This window comes from Bubalus kerabau, chromosome 1, assembly GCF_029407905.1.
Source record: "Bubalus kerabau isolate K-KA32 ecotype Philippines breed swamp buffalo chromosome 1, PCC_UOA_SB_1v2, whole genome shotgun sequence".
Classification (NCBI taxonomy): Eukaryota; Metazoa; Chordata; class Mammalia; order Artiodactyla; family Bovidae; genus Bubalus; species Bubalus kerabau.
In genome coordinates this window covers 194,091,768-194,112,773 of record NC_073624.1, presented here as the reverse complement: position 1 = coordinate 194,112,773, position 21,006 = coordinate 194,091,768, and the positions used below count along the sequence as shown (strand labels likewise).

Sequence of the window (21,006 nt, the reverse complement as noted above, 5' to 3'; positions counted from 1 at the left end):
GAGGGAAATTATAGCATATCCTCACCTTCAGCTTACTATGGCTTGACAATTTCATAAAGGCTTCTTCAATCAAACCCCCTTCCCAGGTTTGAATAATAGGATCATAACAGAGAGAGAGATAAGGCAGAAATTCAAATTTAGGACTCCTTTTTGTTAACGAGTAATGGATTTCCCATATTCCATTGAACACTTTAACCATTGCTCATTGGCTCATGGGGAGTATTACTTTCCCTCTAGTCTCAAATGAAATATAAATAATAAAAATACTTCAGGAAACTTTTTTTTCAGGATCTGCTCTTAACTCATATTAACACTTATGGAAAGTTATGCAACTACTGGACTTTGAAAACAAATGGAACCTTTAAACACCTTTTTTTTAAAATGCAAAGTTCCAACTATGAGATTTGACCATAATCACATTATTGTGGTTCAAATGTTCTCATTCACAATTTCCCAGCTTTCGTCAGTTCATGTGCTCAGTTGCTCAGTCGTGTCCATCAGTATTTTATATTAAAATGGAAAAATTAATACCCTATGCTTTTCCTAGGAACATATCTTAGTTGCTAAAAATTTTACAAAATTAAAATGTCAGCAGGGTCATACGGATACCTAGTCTTACAGGCACTCAAAGTTTTCATTTATTTCTGTATAGTTCACAAAATGCAAAAGAGAGAAAATTATTTAAAATATATACATAGTAGTAGAATTCTGTTGCTGTAATGTTTTATAACAATCCTAAAAGGGAACTTCAGGCCCTTCATATCTCATCTTTTTAATAAATGATATGAATCCAAAATTACAAGTCTTATTGCATCTCTAACTTCTGCAATATCTGTTTTAAGAATGAATTAACTCAGCATCATTAATATCCTTTCTCTTCCATATCTTTTAAGGTAAAGCATATGGAAGAATTGACAATTCTAAACATAGTTTCCCAAATTAGATATATTGATGGTATACTTGACTGTAAGAAAGGTGATCAGGGTTGTCAGTGAAAGTGGCTGTATTGTAAAATGGAATTTCGTCATATATTTCATGTTTGTCAGTTGAACAGTAATTTTCCTACTTGGGCTTCAGAGAAAACAGCCACTAAAACTTTCATTTTTACTTGAATTTCAGATGAATTTTTAGAGAAGACAAGTTTGGAGGTCTTTGCATTTTAAGTATAATTGTACATTTCTCTTCTGCAATAGTGTATGATTTCAGGCCTCAATTTTAAACAACAACAAAAAAAGATTAGAATAAAAAGATGAAATGTATGGTCAGCCAGGGGCTGACATGAATTTCGGGTTTCCAGAAAACAAGGAATTTTCCTACAAAAAATAGGCTGAATGTTTTTTTATAAAGTTCACGAGTTGTAACCCCTGGGTGTGACAGTGTGTCTTAACTCTCACTAGGTCAAGCAAGTGCCATTCTTTTCAAAGTGATAGGTTCTTATTTCTTTAATATCAAATGACAAAGTACAGTTTCAAAATGTAATAATCTTGTCTTCTGCATTCAGCAATGTTTTATCTCCATCAGTCAGCTTGGCTATTTCTGGCTTACATAATAAATAAATCAAGGATTGCTTTAGTATAGACGTAGAACTTGAAGGTCATGGGGACAGGGATGAGACTCTAGAAAACAAAACTGAAGAATATCTTATTGCCTACAAAGTGTGGAAATAAGCTATGGAGTGGAAATTAATAACAGAAAAGCACTCAGTTTATGAATCATTCATTTATTCAGAGACTTTTTATTGCTTACTGGGTAGTAGATAGACTGCTATTGAAGAGCACACAGTTGGCTGCCTTGGGGATACTGACAAATAGGCAATGACAACTTGGCGATAGCCTTTCCAGAGCTTCAGACACAGTGTTAAGGTTTGAGCAATCAGCAAGGCTTCTGGCCGAGGCAATATCTGAACTGCAGTTAGAAGGAGGAGCAAATTTAGCTAGGGGAATACGTGTGTGGAGAAAAAGACATTCAAAGCTCTCCAGGCAAAGCCTAAGGACAAGAAAACATGATATATATGGGGAAATGCAAGTAGAACTACAAGGCAAGAAGTGTTAAAAATTGCACTCAATTGGCAATAGAGGCTACTTAGCATACTGAAGATATGCTAAGGTGCTTGGACTTCTTCCTAAGGCAGTGAGTAGCCACTGGATAATTTTAAGCAGAGAAAGGATTTGTTTTAAGTAAGTCATTTTGGTGTGCTGTGTAGTCAACATGCATACTATTGCGGGTGGAGCAGAGGAGGTTAAAGTTCTAGAGGCCTTGAGGGGCTACTGCTTGTAATTCATTTGTGATATCAGAAGGGTCTGCCCAAGGGAATGGTAGAGAAGTGGACAGCTTTGAGAGAACTGGTGAGGAGGGGAGAGGTAGGCCTCTAAGTCAATTCCATTTATTTGCTTTGGGGAATCTGGATGATTGTGTTGAGAGAGGGAGTGCACGGGAAGTCTGGGGCTCACCAGGAACGTCTGAAATAGAGATTGCATTTGGGCATTACGCCGCCTTGCTATACCTTCAAATAAATTCAGCTGTATCTGGCTGAACGGGGATAGCTGGCCAGGACCAAATCTTTATTTCCGGTGCTAGGTTTAGATTAACAGAGGAAACTTGAATTATTGGCCTCTATGAAAGCCCCTGACTGCAGAGGAGAAATTCTCCCTTCAGCAATGTTGGGCTGTAGTCCATTTGGAACAAAAAACCTGGAAGAGGAAAAGACAAAAACTTCATTTGGATATTGTAAAAGGAAAGAAGATATTTCAAAACTGACTGAGTAAAGAGGAGTTAATACCAGTATTACACTCTGCAGCAAAACTCTGTTTTATGTATAGTCATTAAATTGTAAAGAAAAGTTATTTATGTGGAAAGTTTATACGGTTTTTGAGTTTCTGCCTTGACTTACAGAAGTTCACTTTGTAGACTTTTTACCCCCTCTGCTGTCTTGCTGAATATAATTCTCAATTCTGTGCTGTTTCCAAAAATTAATCAGTAGTTTAATTAGCCATACCTATTTCGGGGGTTCCATTATGGCAGCATCTTTGCACTTAATTACTTCTTATCTGCTGAATTACTCTGTTTTTGGACATCTAGGACAGGGAAGATCTTTTGGGACCTGAATTTCTGAAATTGTATATAAAAGTGTATGCATAGGTAGTTGACACCTTTGTCAAGCAGAAAGTGTATTAGAGTTAGTGCCTGGACAGGCAAAGGGTCAGGCTTTTCCAGGTCTCAGGTGTAAATCCTGTGATGTTTCTTCCTTTATTTTTCTCTCATTTATATTAGCTCGAGGCAGAGATTTTGGCTCAGCATTATCTGACTTTCTGACGTCTTTGGTTCCTGGCTGTAGGCAGAAAGGGTCTCTTAACAAAGCCATATATTCTCCCCTTCCTGCTTTCAGATGGATTAGCCCTGATGAAGTGGCCGCCTCATCTAAAGTAGTGAAGCAATTTTGTCTCACTTGGCTCTTCTAAGTAATGGAAAACAACTCTGTCTGATTTAAGGAGAATGAATTTATTAGAAGGATAAAAGGTAGGAGATGAGAAGAGGCCAGAAAATGAGAGCCCGGGCAGGGTCTTGCCTCTGAAATGCTCCGGTTAGAGCGCTGCCTCTGCTATTGCCAGTGTACCGACAGTAAAGCTATTATCACTGCTCATCCCTGCTACTGACAGCGCACCATGAACTTTCATCTCTGCGTCACTCACTGAAGGTACAGAAACTGGGGAGGAGAGCTCCATGTACGAGACTAGGCACATGTACCTGTTGCTGCTGAGGCACGAGGAGGAGGGCACACTTGGCTTCCTGTGTGTCAGGAGTGAGCCACGTCTCTCTCCCAGACTCACACAATCAGGATTCCTCCCAGTTCGGAGGGGTTTATGTAGCCAACAAATGACAAATATCCATCCTAATTTATTCTTTTGTCTACCTCTATTTGTTCTGCACACATTTATGTTAAAAATACCTTCACCCAAGGTAATGTAACTATTCCACATACAACTTAAGATGTGTTTCTTCCTTTTCCAAAGGCAGAGAGCCCAAAGTGAGTCAGGGTCCAAGTCCAGAATCTCTGGATGATGTCTATTTTCTCTAGTTTTGGTGCAATCCCACTTCAGAATTCTGCCATTCGTGGCATGTATTACATCAATACTTAGTACCAGAAAACCTCCTCCAGAAAAGGAAACTTTATTAAAATGTGTAGATAAAGCCCTGACTCAACAAGGAAGGAAAAATAGATAGTGGCATTAGTCTTTGTTTCTGCAACTGGCCGCAAGGCAGTAGCTGGTATTTATAACTTTGTTCCTCCACCAAGTGTTTCTGTTTGCTTTGCTCTCTGCTAGCACCTCAGCTGGCCGGAATTCATTACCCAGTGGGGTCACTCAAACCTTCACTCCTGAGGGATCTAAGCTTTTGGTGGTTCTGCCTGAATAGATTGCCAGAGTCTTTGATTAACTTTTAGCACTGGACTTGGTAATATGAGAAGGTGTTCTGTTTATTCTCCTCCCTGCTTCCATTGTATAACAGCAATCCTATTTTTCCTTGAGAACTAGAATCAAACAAGGAAGGCTAAAATACTCTCTCTCTCTTTTTTCTGTCTTCCTTCATAATGACATGAGGAGTGTAAAATGGCCCAGTGGAAGTCTCACTTCCATTAAATGTTGAAAGCATTCCTCTATTTTCTATTATTTCCACACCAGTAGTAGAGCCTGGAGATGATGGAATGGAAAGAAAAATTTTGTGAAGTATCATTAGTAATGGCAACCTACTCCAGTATTCTTGCATGGAGAATTCTATGGATACAGGAGCCTGGTGGGCTACAGTCCATGGGGTAGCAAAGAGTCATACACAACTGAGTGACTAACACTTTCACTTCCACACTAATTGTGAATAGCACCATCTTTCCAGTCCTTGGTTCCTGGATTAATACAACTTGGCTTTGAGAAAAACAGAATCCACTTACTTCTTGCTGGTTCAAAACAGGTACTGCATCTGAGGAACCACGCCATTAATTTTCAAGGTATTTCTCCTACATGATGACTTAAATCAATCTTCACCAGCCTATTCTACTTATTTTGACTCTAGATGTTGCGTACATGATAAAACCAATGTGTCCACTGGTCTTGTTTAATGTAAAGTAAAAACCTTGGTCAGAAGCAATGTTGTGTAGGAGGCCAAGACCCAGTTTACCTTGATGTGGACAAATGCACATTAGTTTTCATTTTGTGGATAGAGGTGGATAGCACTAGAATCCTAGGTTCTTAGCGATCAGTGTTGGCTCTCAGTGTGCATGTGTGCTAAGTCCCTTCAGTCGTGTCCAACTCTTTGTGACCCCATGGACTATAGCCCGCCAGGCTCCTTTGTCCATGGGATTCTCCAGGCAAGAATACTGGAGTGGGTTGTCATGCCCTCCTCCAGGGGATTTTCCTGACCGACATCATTTGTCTCCTACATTGCCAGGTGGGTTCTTTACCACTAGCACCCCCTGGGAAACCTTTTGGCTCTCAGACAATGTCTTATATTTCTCTAAATATTTGAATTTTGTCTTTCTCTGTAACACAGTTAATGTAATAAATATCCCAAATCACACAGTTGGTAAGAGATGGAGCCAGAATTTGAATTCAGGTGGATTGACTCTCAAAAACAGGCTCTTATCTCTATGCAATGCATCTCTTCCCTGAAATTTGTTACTTGCAATTGTATTATCTTTCAAGATCACTAACCTCTTCTTTATTGATAGAGGCTTGGGTCTGTGAAATAACTTTGTTCTAGGAACTGAGAGAGATATCAAGGATTTAATATCTATTTTGGTAGTCTTTTTTTTCTTTTTTTAACCAGACCCCAGAGTTTTTCTATTATTTAAGTCAAGTAAGACTTTAGTGGGTTGTCCTTCTGTTTCAACTCCAGAAACTCCAGAGTTGATTTATCATTGCCAGACTATCTTGGCTGGAACGTTCTGATTGCTATAGTAACTATACTTTCTTTCCCTCAGCGGATTAAATGCCACATAATGGACATCTTACTAAAACCAAGGAATCTGATTCATTGGACATTACTCCCAGTAACATCCCCAAGAGAACTATTATGAAAATACCTTTCTAAAATGTTGGTGCTATTTTCACTAATGTATATCTCCTTGGTGAAAAAAGTGAGTTCTGGGCCCTCTCAGGGAATGTAGAGAGTGAATTAGACAGCTCACACATGGTAAATCCACTATGGTCTTCCTATTTTCTGAAGTATTTGCATTCCTTCCTTTTTGACGTACCAAGGAATGTCTGGTATTTCAACGGATAGGATATGGAAAAATAAACCCTTACTATACCTGTAACTGCAATAGATAGAAACACTTTTTTAATTAAATTATAAATTTTATAAAAGCAAGTGAATGCACACACTTTCAAACATGAAGGAAGAAAATAAGGCCTATGACAATAGGCAGCAGCCCCTCTTGCATACCCGTTTCCCCCGTTTCTGCTTTCAGGGACAAGGATTATCAACTATTAGTTCTTTCTTCTGCTATATTTCTAAATAGTCTGCTTTTTAAAGTTATTTGGAATTTTCCTGATTCTCAGTTATAGATACTATCCATCACTTCCAATGTAGTTATAGCATAATTTTTGGTTATATCAATATTGAAGGTCTACATTCCTTTGACTATATTAATGTTATTATCAACTAAGCTTATAGTGTAGAGATATTTTACTGTTTGGTAAAACTCTTAGTTTTTCTTGGAATTGGTAATGAATTCTTTTAATATTTTTGTTTATTTTGTATTCACTCATTGCTAGCAATCTTCAGATATGTGGAACTCACATAAAATCACAATAAAATCATAAATCAAGTACAACAGATAAGACATCAATCTCACTTTTTTTTTTCCCCATGAGTGACATCCCTTTTTGAACTTTCTGTTCTGCAGTGTTTATTGTTAGACCAAGTGCACATTTGGTGTCCTGAGGCTTCTTGTTACAATTAAGCTAAGACATCTTACATTGCCCTTATATTGAGTTTCATTTGCTGGATGCCATGTCTTCCTTTTTCTCAATTTACTCTTTTGTATTGGTAGAGCATATCCTACTGAGAAAAGATTTTTATAGGCAAATTTTCTGAGATGGTTAACCCCAAAATACCTTTATTCTACCCTTACATTATCTTCTAGATTCTAGTCTGATGCCATTATTTTGTTTTGCATATTTTTTTGTGTGTGTGTATAGCCTCTTGAAGTCAATAGGATTTTTAAAAAATCAGCAGTGTCTGGGATTTCTTATGAAAATTTTTAACTGTAAGGCAGAAAGTGAAGAGGAACTAAAAAGCCTCTTGATGAAAGTGAAAGAGGAGAGTGAAAAAGTTGGCTTAAAGCTCAACATTCAGAAAACTAAGATCATGGCATCTGGTCCCATTACTTCATGGGAAATAGATGGGGAAACAGTGGCAGACTTTATTTTTCTGGGCTCCAAAATCACTGCAGATGGTGATTGCAGCCATGAAATTAAAAGATGCTTACCCCTTGGAAGGAAAGTTATGACCAACCTAGATAGTATATTAAAAAACAGAGACATTACTTTGCCAACAAAGGTCCGTCTAGTCAAGGCTATGGTTTTTCCAGTGGTCATGTATGGATGTGAGAATTGGACTGTGAAGAAAGCTGAGCACTGAAGAATTGATGCTTTTGAACTGTGGTGTTGGAGAAGACTCTTGAGAGTCCCTTGGACTGCAAGGAGGTCCAACCAACCCATCCTAAAGGAGATCAGTCCTGGGTGTTCATTGGAAGGACTGATGCTGAAGCTGAAACTCCAATACTTTGGCCACCTGATGAGAAGAGTTGACTCATTGGAAAAGACCCTGATGCTGGGAGGCATTGAGGGTAGGAGGAGAAGGGGACGACAGAGGATGAGATGGCTGGATAGCATCACCGACTCGATGCACATGAGTTTGAATGAACTCCGGTAGTTGGTGATGGACAGGGAGGCCTGGCGTGCTGCAATTCATGGGGTCACAAAGAGTTGGACATGACTGAATGACTGAACTGAAGCTTCATTCTTTTTAAAAAGCTGTCTATTGCTTATGAAACCAACTGTCTTAAAACATAGTGACTTAATACCATAAGAACTTATTATTTCTCATAAATCTGTGGTGTGACTGGGAAATGTTTTCTGCTTAATATAGGATTGGTTGGGGCACAGGATAGGTTAGAAAGTCCACAATAGTCTCATTCACATGAATAGCCACTGGTACTGGCCCCTTGCTGGAAGCCTAGCTGGGGCCCCAGTTCTTCTATACTTGGGCCTCCCTGCATGGCTTCTTGGATGTACCCAGAATTGGATTCCAAGATGGGGCATTTCAAGAGAGTAAGTCCTAAAGTACAAGCACACAAGCTTTTGCTTACATTATGGGTGCTAGTGACCCATTTACCAAGGCCGGTCACGTGCAAGACTAGAGTCAGACAGAGGAGAGACTCTTGGGATGTGTGCTTCATTGAGGGCGTTTGAAGTTTACAACAACCTCCCTTAAGTGTTCCTTGCTCTCATTCTCTGTTTATGTAGCTATTTCTTTTTTCCTTGATGGCTCATTTGTGATTCCTTCTACAATGCTAATTTTATAATCTTCTAAAGGTTTGTTTTTTTTTTGGTCTCTATGCAATGTTTGAGCTATCAGGGAAGCCCTGCATGCAGGTCAAGAAGCAACAGAACTGGACATGGAACAACAGACTGGTTTCAAATCAGGAAAGGAGTACATCAAGGCTGTAAATTGTCACCCTGCTTATTTAACTTCTATGCAGAGTACATCCTGTGAAATGCCGGGCTGGATGATGCACAAGCTGGAATCAAGATTGCCGGGAGAAATATCAATAACCTCAGATACACAGATGACACCACCCTTATGGCAGAAAGTGAAGAAGAACTAAAGAGCCTTTTGATGAAAGTGAAAGAGGAGAGTGAAAAAGCTGGCTTAAAACTCAGCATTCAAAAACCTATGATCATGGCATCTGGACCGATCACTTCATGGCAGATAAGTGGGAAAACAATGGAAATAGTGAGAGACTTTATTTTTTTGGGCTCCAAAATCACTGCTGACGGTGACTGCAGCCATTAAATTAAAAGACGCTTGCTCCTTGGAAGAAAAATTATGACCAACCTAAAGAGTATAGACATTACTTTTTCAACAAAGGTCTGTCTAGTCAAAGCTATGGTTTTTCCAGTAGTCATGTATGGATGTGAGAGCTGGACTATAAAGAAAGCTGAGCGCTGAAGAATTGATGCTTTTGAACTGTGGTGTTGAAGAAGACTCTTGAGAGTCCCTTGGACTGCAGGGAAATACAATCAGTCTATCCTAAAGGAAATCAGTCCTGAATATTCAATGAAAAGACTGATGCTGAAGCTGAAACTCCAGTACTTTGGCCACCTGATGGGAAGAACTGACTCATTTGAAAAGACCCTGATACTGGAAAAGATTGAGGCAAGAGGAGAAGGGGACGATAGAGAGTGAAATGGTTGGATGGCATCACCAACTCGATGTACATGAGTTTGAGCAAACTCCAGGAGTTGGTGATGGACAGAGAAGTCTGGTGTGCTGCAGTCCATGGGTTGTCAAGAGTCGGGCACGACTGAGCAACTGAATTGAACTGATGCAATGTTTGAATGAAAATTAAAAAAAAAAAAAAAAAAAAAAAAACATGTTTTAAAACAAATATAATTTAAAAGCAAACAAAAACAAAAACAAAAAAACCCATGATGTTAATATAAGAGATAACGAAGAGGTCCTAATTTTTCCCTTTTTCCTTATACTGACATCTTAAGTTATATCAGCATTCAATTATATATATATTTAAGAAAATATAACATCTTGGTTTTTCATTTTGGTGTTTTTGCTTTTTACCTTGAAAACATTAAGGATGTTTGGAAGGAGTTTACTTGACAGTAGTTGACTTGACTCCACTGTTTAAATTAACTTTTAAGCCTGACATTATAGAGTGGTATGAATCAAAGTTCTTTCTTAAAGCCTTTTACTTTTTAAAAAGCCATGCTTATTTTTACTATACAATGATAAAGGACCTTGGTAATTGTGGATATCACTGTTTAAGCACATTATGTTTTAGAGTGGTGATGGTTAGAGATAGTGAATTCTGAGTACATCTTCTTTACCAATACGGTGTGAATGATTTATATTGAAATGTATCCCATGGACAGAGAAGCCTGACAGGCACAGGGTTGTGCAGAATTGGACATGACTGAAGTGACTGAGTACGTATACCGTATATAATTTCACGTATAACTTTCTAGATGATCCTAACCTTCCCTTTTCCCCACCAAAGCTAACACTGTGGATTCAAATATATGTCACCACACCTTTTAAAAAACTAAATCTGTGGTATTGAATTTAAATTAACAGTAAATTATAGTTAAAAACCAAGGGTAGAAGCAATTGATTACACTGACCAGCTCACTATCAAGGATGCACTAGTAACAAGCCATCCTGAAAAATGTGTGAGAATTCTAATTATTGTCTCACTGCTAATCTATGTATGGAAGCCAGTAGATTCAACACTTTTCTTAGGAATGCAACATAAGTACTTAAGAAACTTATTTTTCTATTCTTCTAGAAAAACCACTAGAATATGGAAAATTCCAGCATTTTAGAAATTTTACTCCTCTTCTGGAAAAACTATTTGTACTTTCAAATATATTAGAAATACCCTAACTTCAGGGGTGGTCTGTTTTCCTCTTCTATAAAAATACACACACTCAAAACTGTCTACCCTTCAGCATCAGGAGGGACAATCTACTTTGGAAAATTGGTTATAAAACCCCAATTGTGCTGGGGTTGAGTAGCTGTGAGATAAATTTTAATCTTACTAGTCAAACCATGGCTTGTGCTTGATGTCATTGGGAGTGATATAAAATGTACTAGGTCTGCCACAATAAAATGTTCATTGTTTCTGAATTCTACCAATTTTTTGAATTATGAAGAAAAGTTTTTCTCTAAGAAAGTGACTGAGGTGAGATAGGACAAATTGAAGTGGTTTTTTAGTCCATTTTTTTATATGAATGGGGACCCAATGGATGCAACTGTCATTTTCCCACTTCTCTGTTAGTGGCTGGTCATTTCCTCCTCTTTCCCCCCAGAAACTGAACAGTATTTTTATTTTTTTCTAAAGTTTTTTTTTTTTAAGTTAAAATAGAACCTATGTATGCAGTCACTATTGACTAAAAATCACATGCCATATATACTACAGAGATATATTTGCCTGATTTCAAATTGCAAAATCTTCTTGGCATTCTTAAATGAAGGAAGCATTTAACTTTTGAATTAGTTAACAACAAACCCAGGTGCACACTTTTAAATGAAAAATCAACATTTGAAAACATCATAAATATTCATTCATTATAAAAAACCTGAAAAATATGACTGAAAGAAATAAAAAGCAATTTAAAAGCTCAGGAACCCATGAAACACATTATTAATATTTTAGACTATATCTATTTTGACTGTTTAAATATATATAAGATGTAAGATAATTTACTGAAGTAACAATTCTTCTTTTGTCCTTTTGCCGTAGGCAATTTCTTCTTTCATCTTCCAAGATAGTGGCCAAGTCTTTGTTCCTTTACCTTAGGAAGTTAATAATGACTTTTGTGTGGCAGAGCCAGAAGTAAAAGTTGCCAGACAAAAAGCAATACCTGTTGAGAGTTTTTGTTAAGGGTGGATTCATGGAGCAGTGAAGTCCGATTGTCTAAGTGGAGAAGGATCTCCAGGAACTGGGTATAGCTGAGGAGGAGCTTCTAGGACTGGATGTGGAGAAAGTTGTCTGAGGCCTTCTGCACCCTGCGGTTTCCCAGGACTCCAGGGACTGTTGGGGCTTCTAGGGGACTAGATGGGTGGCTTCCTCGGAGGCTGGGTACCAAGTACTGTGGTACTCCATCTTGGTACCGGTCCTGGGCTCAAGCTTGCCATCTCACCTGCAAAGCCTTTGAGTTCAAGTTTCCAGGCAGAATGGGATGATGAACATAACTGCTGCGACCTGTTTGGACTACAAACCAAGGGGACTAGAGCACGGAGAGTTTTCCCAAGTGTCCTGGCCTACATGTGCCTCTGGGCTTCTTGCATAAGCCAAAAAAGGAAGAAGTCCTTACAAACTCAACTGAAATAAAATTTCCTACCATTCAAGTTGGTGGAGATTTGGAGGAAATGCTATTTTAGAGACACATATTAATATGCAAAATGCTAGGCTGGATGAATCACAAGCTGGAATCAAGATTGCCAGGAGAAATATCAGCAACCTCAGATATTCAGAAGAACTATACAAAAAAGATCTTAATGACCCAGATAACCACAATGGTGTGATCACTCACCTAGAGCCAGACATCCTGGAATGCGAAATGAAGTGAACCTTGGGAAGCATCAATACAAACAAAGCTAATGGAGGTGATGGAATTCCAGTTGAGCTATTCCAGATCCTAAAAGATGATTCTGTGAAAGTGCTTCACTCAATATGCCAGCAAATTTGGGAAACTTGGCAATGCCCACAGGACTGGAAAAGGTCAGTTTTCATTCCAATCCCCAAGAAGGACAGTGTCAAAGAATATTCAAACTACTGTCCCATTGCGCTCATTTCACATGCTAGCAAGGTTGTGTTCAAAATCCTTCAAGCTAGCCTTCAATAGTACGTGAACTGAGAACTTCCAGATGTACAAGCTGTATTTAGAAAAGGCAGAGGAACCAGAGATCAAATTGCCAACATTTGTTTGATCATAGAGAAAGCAAGGGAATTCCAGAAAAACACCTACTTTGCTTCATTGACTACGCTAAAGCCTTTGACTGTGTGGATGACAACAAACTGGAAAATTCTTAGAGATGGGACTACCAGATCACTTTACCTGTCTCCTGAGAAATCAGTATACAGGTCAAGAATCAACAGAACCATGTTCCAACAGACATGGAACAATGGACTGGTTCAAAATTGGTCAAGGAGTTTGTCAAGCCTATATATTGTCATGCTGTTTATTTAACTTATATGCAGAGTACATCATGCAAAATCCTAGGCTAGATGAATCACAGGGTGAAATCAAGATTGCAGGGAGATATATCAACAACCTCAGATATTCAGATGACACCACCCTAATGTTAGAAAGTGAAGAGGAACTAAAGAGCCTCTTGATAAAGGTGAAAGAGGACAGTGAAAAAATTAGCTTAAGACTCAACATTCCAAAACCGTAGATCACGGAGTCTGGTTCCATCACTTCATGGCAAATAGATGGGGGACAAAGTGGAAACAGTGTCAGATTTCATTTTCTTGGGCTCCAAAAGCATTGCAGATGGTGATTCCAGCTATAAAATTAAAAGATACTTGCTTCTTGGAAGGAAAGCTATGAAAAATCTAGGCAGTATATTAAAAAGCAGAGACATTGCCGACAAAGGCAATGCCATATAACCAAAGCTACAGTTTTTCCAATAGTCCTGTACAGGTGTGAGAGTTGGACTGTAAAGAAGGCTAAATGCCAAAGAATTGATGCTTTCAAATTGTGGTGCTGGAGAGGACTCTTGAGAGTCCCTTGGACAGCAAAGAGATCAAACCAGTCAATCCTAAAGGAAATCAGCCCTGAATATTCATTGGAAGGACCATGCTGAAGCAGAAGCTCCAATACTTTGGCCACTTGATATGAAGAGTGGACTCATTGAAAAAGACCCTGATGCTGGAAAAGATTGAAGGCCGAAGGAGAAGGGGGTGGCAGAGGATAGACGGTTAGATAGCATCACTGACTCAATGGACATTAATTTGAACAAACTCCAGGAAATAATGGAGGATGGAGGAGCCTGGTGCGCTATGGTCCATGGGGTCACAAAGAGTCCAACACAACTTGGCAACTGAACAACAACAACTAATGTGACATTTTAAGGTGAAATTCTGATCTACTGTACATAAGAGTTCATCTGGGACTGCACTCAAGATGAGTCCCAACCCATGGAACTGCAAACATTTGATTAGGTACTCTAGTATGACTAAGATGACATTTCCTTCCATCTGAGGATCCAGAAAGTGATATAAGTTTATTTGAAGAAAATTTTAATACTGTCCTAGTTCTTAAAACTGAGCCCAGTGGTTCAGAGTGGAAACTCTAAACTGCTTCATAGGTTCAAGATGTACCTCTGCCATTTACGTTCAGTGTGACCTTGGAAAAGTGACTTAGCCTTTCTATTACTTGGGTGTTTTAGCTATACAATGAGATCAACAGTAGTACCCATGTCATAGGGTTGTTTTCAGGAATGAATGAGTTAGAACAGTAGAACAGTGTTGGGCACACAGTTGTTGACATACCTGACACAGCTGGTAAGTTGTGTCCGACTCTTTGTGATCTCATGGACTGAACGTTAACTGTTGCTGTTAACTTTTATGGTTGCCTAGACTTGTTCCCATTACTTTTGGGTCCACATCCAGGATTGCTGAGCATGTTCTGTAGCACACATTGTTCCAACAACTCATTAGAACCTTCAAAGAAGGTTTTTTTGAATCAGTATTTTTCCCCTTGTTGGTAAACTGTTGGTCTGAGATGAAACCAACTATCAGAAGGCATTGTGGCTTCTGGGTTCATTAAGAGACAGTAATGAGAGTGAGTTAGAAAGGATCGTAAAGAATGCTTAAAAACCTCTTAGTGGTTAGAAGACGATAAAGGAAAGAAGGGAAAGCAAATGCAGCCTTTTTCGTATTTGCTTATGACATGACTTTCTCTAGGATTTTTAGATTACAGAAGAGATGTAGCTAGTGACTATATCAGAGAAGGCGATGGCACCCCACTCCAGTACTCTTGCCTGGAAAATCCCATGGACAGAGGAGCCTGGAAGGCTGTAGTCCATGGGGTCACTGAGGGTTGGACACGACTGAGTGACTTCACTTTCACTTTTCACTTTCACGCATTGGAGAAGGAAAGAGCAACCCATTCCAGTGTTCTTGCCTGGAGAATCCCAGGGACAGGGGAGCCTGGTGGGTTGCCGTCTATGGGGTTGCACAGAGTCAGACACGACTGAAGTGACTTGGCAGCAGAGATGTAGAAGGTAAACTCTGAGAGCTCTATTTGCACTTTGAATTTCCACAAAAGCAAAAATTGTTCTTGGAGAGTGGGAAGCACCCATTGACTGCTGTTGGTCTGAGTACTAGGGTAAAAACACGCAGTGGTACTGCTGAGAGCATGGGCTAAGATTCTGGGCCAGGAAATGAGGGAGAGTGTTCTGCTGTGAGGATAATAATAAATTATTGAAAACTGAGGGTTGGTTTCTTAAAGGAAAAAGTCATTAACCACCCTCTAGCATACCACACATACCCATCTGAAACTTGCCTTGGACATTTAACTAAGAGGTAGCGGCAAGAGTGGTTTCTTGGGCTGAGAAATGGTGACTGATGGAAGAATTTAGGTAGAGTGGTGGCAGAATTCCTTCTGCTGTTTCACTCTTAGGTGTCTTATTTGGTGTAGATTTTTGGTATATAAGCATTAACAAGTTAAGGAAATTCTCTTTTATTTCTACTTCATGGGTTTTGTTTTTGAATGGTTTTGTATTTTATCAAGAGCTCTTTCTGTATTTGGGGCTTCCATGGTCGCTCAGTGGTAAAGAATCCACCTGCCAAGGCAGGAGACTTAGGTTTAATCCCTGGGTAGGAAAGATCCCCTGGTATAGGAAATGGCAACTCATTCCAGTATTCTTGCTTGAGCATTCCCATGGACAGAGGAGCCTCGCGAACTACAGTCCATGGAGTCCAAAAAAGTCATACACAATTTAGCAACTAAACAATTACAACAATTCTGTATTTGCTGGGATAATCATATATTTCTCCTTTAATCTGTTATACTGGTGAACTATAGTAATAGGTTTTATATTAAATCAGGGTTGTGCTTCAGTGATGAAGCTTACTTGGTTGTGGTATATTGCATTTATACATGGTTGGAATCAATTTGCTAATGTTATATTAGGGTTTTTTAAATCTATGTTCCTAAGTAAGATTGGCCTATAATTTTCTGTTTTTGTAGTACCCTTGTCAGATTATGATATTTGAGGCTATATTCATCTAATTAAATGATTTTAGGATCTTTCTACTTTTTTAATTCTCAGAAACTTTAAGAGATGATCTTTCTCTTGAATATAAGTTAGAATGTGCCTGTTTGTCTGGTTCTGGTAGGATCTACGTGATTCCTCCAGATTAGGGCTGTTTTTGCTTCAACTAATCTTGGGAGCCTTATATTTCTTAGATCACTCTGAGTTACATTTATGAATTGAGTAATTTTGGTCTGCCTGGGTAGTATAGGTTTAGGTTGAAGAAGGCTACTTTTTAGACCCAGATTTTCAATAATAACTACTCCTCTATTTTCAGTGTTTATATAGGGAGAGTTTATTTCTTCTCATGTTTGAGCAGTTTACAACTTGAGAGTCAAGTTTTATAAGCAGAGGAAATTTTCTCTCCTTTGAGTCTTCCTTTTGATTAGGCTTTGAAGCTTATCCTTATCTCTTACTCTTACCTACATAAGATTGTGAAAATCTAAGTTTGGGGCAGCATCAGGGAACTGTTTACTGACAGCTCATCTTTGCTTTTATGAGGATTATTTGAGTTTTAATCTAAGACTTTCAGTTGACTTCAAAGAAAGGGTGATCCAGAGCTTACTTTGTTAATAGAAACTCAACAGTGTTATATATTTATCTTAACATGTATAAGAAATCATTTAACTAGCATGTCAAATCTGTGGTTTTACTGATTTTTTTTAATATAGTATATACTAATTTCCTGGTGGCTCAGATGGTAAAGAATATGCCTGCATTGTGGGAGACTTGGGATCAATCCCTGGTTCGGGAAGATCCCCCGGAAAAAGGAATGACAACACACTCCAGTATTCTTGCCTGGAGAATTCCATGGACAGGGGAACTTGGCGGGCTACAGTCCATGGGGTCATAAAGAGTTGGACATGACTGAGTGACTAACACTTTTCACTTTCAATATTCATTAAAATAAAGAGTGAATTAAAATTGGTTGAAAAGTATGCCAATCAGGTGTAAATCATGAAGACAGTAAGCCACATGACTATTGTGTTAATAAATGTAAAGAGTAGGTTTGCACTGATTGTGAAAGCAGATGCAGAGATACTGGGGTACGTTATATAAAGCTGATATAGTCAGAGAGTGGAGAATGAAGCCAGAGAAGCCACAGTTAAGAACAGAAAGAAAAGCAACATTTCTTAGGTATATATGCAAGCTCTTAGACCTCAAAGGAGAAGGCAATGGCAACCCACTCCAGTACTCTTGCCTGGAAAATCCCATGGATGGAGGAGCCTGGTAGGCTGCAGTCCATGGGGTCGCTAAGAGTCGGAAACGACTGAGCGACTTCACTTTCACTTTTCACTTTCATGCATTGGAGAAGGAAATGGCAACCCACTCCAGTGTTCTTGCCTGGAGAATCCCAGGGACGGGGGAGCCTGGTGGGCTGCCATCTCTGAGGTCACACAGAGTCGGACACGACTGAAGAGACTTAGCAGCAGCAGCAGCAGACCTCAAAATCTTATCAGGGTGTCAGACAGTTTCAAGTGGTAACATGAATTACATCAGAGCTTCTGGAAGCTAATCTGTCTCCTCTAGGTCTACCTTAAATATGGAAGGCTGGAGTTATTTATAGGCAGACTGCTGGGCTATGTGCTGGACATCCCCTCGTCATGAGGTGCTAGGTACAGCTCATCAGTCTCTCAAGATTGTACATGAATATATGACTGCAGAGCACATTTTGGTACAAAACGCTCAGGGCAGGAACACAACCCCCATCTACTACCTTCTCCCTAGCTTAGGCTGCTCAAATCTGGTTCAAGGATGCTTCTGAACTCAGTGCTATGGCACAAGAAAAAAGATAAGTTTCTTAGACTTATCTGACTATAGAGTCCTTACATGAACAGCAGAAGTTTTAGAAATGCAGGTCTAGCAGAGATAGCTTGTCAGGAATTATGTGTATCAGGCAGGACCTCAAAGGAAAAAGCTATCACACTCAAATTAGAATAATTTGAAAAGAGTTTATTTATAAAAGAGACTGATTACCAAGGTGTGTGCGTGTGGTACTGGTGGGTACACAAGAGGGAAAGAAAGGCAGAAACCTGGAGCTAACAGAAGCAAGCTTTCAACATCCCCAGAGCTGAATGGACAATGGGAAGGAGATATTACCAGAATCTAGGAGAGATTATCTCATAGAGCAGCCACCTAGAGTGGAAAAGTGACCTTCTGTCAAGGACACAGGCTGTGCAAGGTGAAATAACAGAGTAGCAATTAGGAAAACAAATACTCTGGCCTTCGTTTCCTCCCATTCTCTGTATCCTTCCGGCCAAACCAAACTGGAGGTCATAGGACTTGGGAGCCTATTGGTATAATCCATGCAATTCAGCTTCCCTAGATAGTGAGCAAGGTAGAAAAGGATAGGGAGTCAATTTGGAGGAGGAATGAAGTCAGTAATTTTTGAAATATCAGAACTGAGCTGTAATTGAAGATTAGTCAATAACTGCATCAATTTGTAATCAACTGAAATGTCTAATGCTTCACATGTGTTGAAAGTTGAAAGTGTTAGTCACTCAGTCATATCCGATTCTTTGCGACCCCATGGTCTATTCATGGAATTCTCCAGTGGGTTGCCATTGCCTTCTCCAGAGGATCTTCCCAACCCAGGGACCAAACCCAGGTCTCCCACATTACAGGAAGATTCTTTACTATCTGAGACACCAGGGAAGCCCATGTGTAATTATCAGTAAAATTTTTACACTCTTATTTCAACAAGAATTTATTCATTGTGTCAGTCATACCAATTTTCTTCATATTTTGTAGTTCAGTCTTTCTAATTTCACCTATTTTATTCTCTTTGGATGTTATTCTGATTATAGGTCTTTCAGAACTTTCTCAAAATATCTTAGTTTTCCAGGAACTCTGCCACTGGCCTATTTTTCACTCCTCCAGATTTTTGAACTGTCTTGGATAAAATCCATGCAGACAGAGTATTTATTGATATTGGGTCATGCTAACTCATTTATCACTTCTGTCTTACTGACTTTGAACTCAGTGCAGTGGGGTATGGAGCCAGTTCAGAAGAATGTTCACTAGGGCTTTACCCTTTTCAGGAATCATGTTGATAGTGATTGTATGGTGACTTTTATTGATGATTATAGTACACTTGAGTGCATAGATGAATGATATATAGCTTTGATGTACTTTGAAAATTTTATTTAATAACAGAATTTGTAAAAACTTAAAACATTTGAATATTGGGCTATATTATATTTCTGAGAGGAAATCACGGTTTAAATGAAGTAATACCAATATACCATGTTGTAGAGAAGATCATATAAAGAGGAAGTGCCAGGAGTTATTATTTTTCAATCACTTACACTAGTCAGTTGATGTGTTTGATATTTTACAAATGGTATTTAATTGAGTCACAATAACATTACTAGTCAGATTATCTGAACTGAGAGAAACATATCTTGTGCTTCCAGAAAAATATTATTGGATAGCATTTTAAGGTCCTTATAACCAACATAAAGTAAATATTTAATGTGGAAGTCTCTCTGCCCAGTGGAAGCCAAGTAATCCAGCTACTATTCAGTAGAAAGGTTAAATTTCCAGGGACACTTGAGGATGGCGAGTGCCCTGGATGACTATAGTATTCTCCCTGTTGTTCTCTCTGCTTTCCTGGGTGGTTCCTCCATTCTGTCACTACACTATTTCTGTGAAAGTGCTGTACTCAATATGCCAGCAAATTTGGAAAACTCAGCAGTGGCCACAGGGCTAGAAAAGGTCAGTTTTATTCCAATCCCAAAGAAAGGCAATGCCAAAGAATGCTCAAACTACTGCACAATCGCACTCATCTCATATGCTAGCAAAGTAATGCTCAAAATTCTCTTAAGCCAGGCTTCAACAGTACATGAACCATGAACTTCCAGTTGTTCAAGCTGAATTTAGAAAAGGCAGAGGAACCAGAGATCAAATTGCCAAAATCCGTTGGATTATCGAAAAAGCAAGAGAGTTCCAGAAAAATATCTATTTCTGCTTTATTGACTATGCCAAAGCCTTTGACTGTGTGGATCACAACAAACTGGAAAATTCTTAAAGAGATGGAAACACCAGACCACCTGACCTGCCTCATGAGAAATCTGTATGCAGGTCAAGAAGCAACAGTTAGAACTGGACATGGAACAACAGACTGGTTCCTAATCGGGAAAGGAGTACATCAAGGCTGTATATTGTATATTGTCACCCTGCTTATTTAACTTCTATGCAGAGTACATCATGAGAAATGCTGGACTGGGTGAAGCACAAGCTGGAATCAAGATTGCTGGGAGAAATATCAATAACCTCAGACATGCAGATGATACCACCCTTATGGCAGAAAGTGAAGAGGAACTAAAGAGCTTCTTGAGGAAGGTGAAAGAGGAGAGTGAGCAAGTTGGCTTAAAACTCAACATTCAGAAAACTAAGATCATGGCATCTGGTCCCATCACTTTATAGCAAGTAGATGGGGAAATAATGAGAGACTTTATTTTGGGGGACTCCAAAATCACTGCTGATGGTGACTGCAGCCATGAAATTAAAAGACGTTTGCTCTTTGGAAGAAAAGTTATGACCAACCTCAGTTCAGTTCAGTTCAGTCGCTCAGTTGTGTCTGACTCTTTGCGACCCCATGAATCACAGCACCTGTCCATCACCAACTCCCGGAGTTCACCCAGACTCACGTCCATGGAGTCAGTGATGCTAGACAGCATATTAAAAAGCAGAGACATTACTCTGCCAACAAAGTTCTGTCTAGTCAAAGCTATGGTTTTTCCAATAGTCATGTATGGATGTGAGAGTTGGACTAGAAGGCTGAGTGCTGAAGAATTAATGCTTTTAAACTGTGGTGTTGAAGAAGATTCTTGAGAGTCCCTTGGACTGCAAGGAGATCCAACCAGTCCATCCTAAAGGAAATCAGTCCTGAATATTCATTGGAAGGACTGATGCTGAAGCTGAAACTCCAATACTTTGGCCACC

At 39.1% G+C, this 21,006-nt stretch overlaps 1 long non-coding RNA gene across 1 annotated transcript in view; it reads right to left on the bottom strand.

The window, feature by feature from the left end:
• Positions 1 to 2,336: 2,336 nt before the first annotated feature.
• The window catches only part of LOC129628873 (uncharacterized), a 53,723-nt gene continuing 35,053 nt past the window's right edge, over positions 2,337 to 21,006 (bottom strand). Inside the window, exon 5 of the long non-coding RNA XR_008702959.1 lies at positions 2,337 to 2,690. This is a non-coding gene — a long non-coding RNA (uncharacterized LOC129628873). The remainder of the gene's footprint in view (positions 2,691 to 21,006) is intronic.